Here is a 739-nt window from a genome sequence, read left to right as displayed (position 1 = left end):
TGCTGAGGTTTAAATTAGGGACCTAGCTACTGACCTTGATGGAGCTTCTAGCAGTAATTAGTAGTGCATACTAGCCAGAGCAGCTGACAGTTGTCTTTTAAGACCATTTCCCCTCAAATTTTGAAGATGTCTTAGTTAGGTTCTTAAAAAGTTTTTATTGGGCAGGTGTGCTGCTACCTTCTATTCCTGGGGAAAGAATGCAACTTTTCTCTAATCCAATATTGCTAAGAATTTTCTGGTCATTAATATTCTGGGGTGAGTTTTTGAAGATACTGATAGCATGGCAGCATGCAGCTCACACAGAAGTTTTCAGACAGTAGTTCTCTACAGTGCTTCGGAACTACCTTTTATTTTCAAACTGGGCCCAAAAGAGGTTCCTGGTTACGATGGATATAAATGTACAGTCAGTATCCAAGAAGAGTTGTTCTGATGCCAAAGCGAGGTTTAAGGATCCAAAGGAGAGGTGTTGAAGGAAAGCTTAGCATCTGCAATGCATGCAGTTGCATCGTGCTCTTCAATAGCCAGAAAGATGCATCTCTGTTCTGAGCCTGAAAGATGGTGAGGAAATCAATTAAGTACAGTTTGAAGTATAACTGGTACTAAGTGAACTTTGAATCATAGAATGGTTTGGGTTGGAAGGGACCTTAAAGACCATCTAGTTCCAACCCCCCTGCCATGGGCAGGGACACCTTCCACTAGACCAGGTTGCTCAAAGCCTTATCCAGCCTGGCCTTGAACA

The 739-nt window shown here is 42.4% G+C and overlaps 1 protein-coding gene across 1 annotated transcript in view; it reads left to right on the top strand.

Moving 5' to 3' along the window:
• The window catches only part of TERT (telomerase reverse transcriptase), a gene marked incomplete at its 5' end in the record, with an annotated part of 32614 nt that overhangs the window by 22267 nt on the left and 9608 nt on the right, over positions 1-739 (top strand). The gene's annotated exons all lie outside the window — the stretch shown is intronic.

This window comes from Eurypyga helias, unplaced genomic scaffold, assembly GCF_000690775.1.
Source record: "Eurypyga helias isolate BGI_N326 unplaced genomic scaffold, ASM69077v1 scaffold16656, whole genome shotgun sequence".
Taxonomy (NCBI): domain Eukaryota; kingdom Metazoa; phylum Chordata; class Aves; order Eurypygiformes; family Eurypygidae; genus Eurypyga; species Eurypyga helias.
The sequence above is the reverse complement of the archived record's forward strand: the minus strand, read 5'-3'. Positions and strand labels throughout refer to the sequence as shown.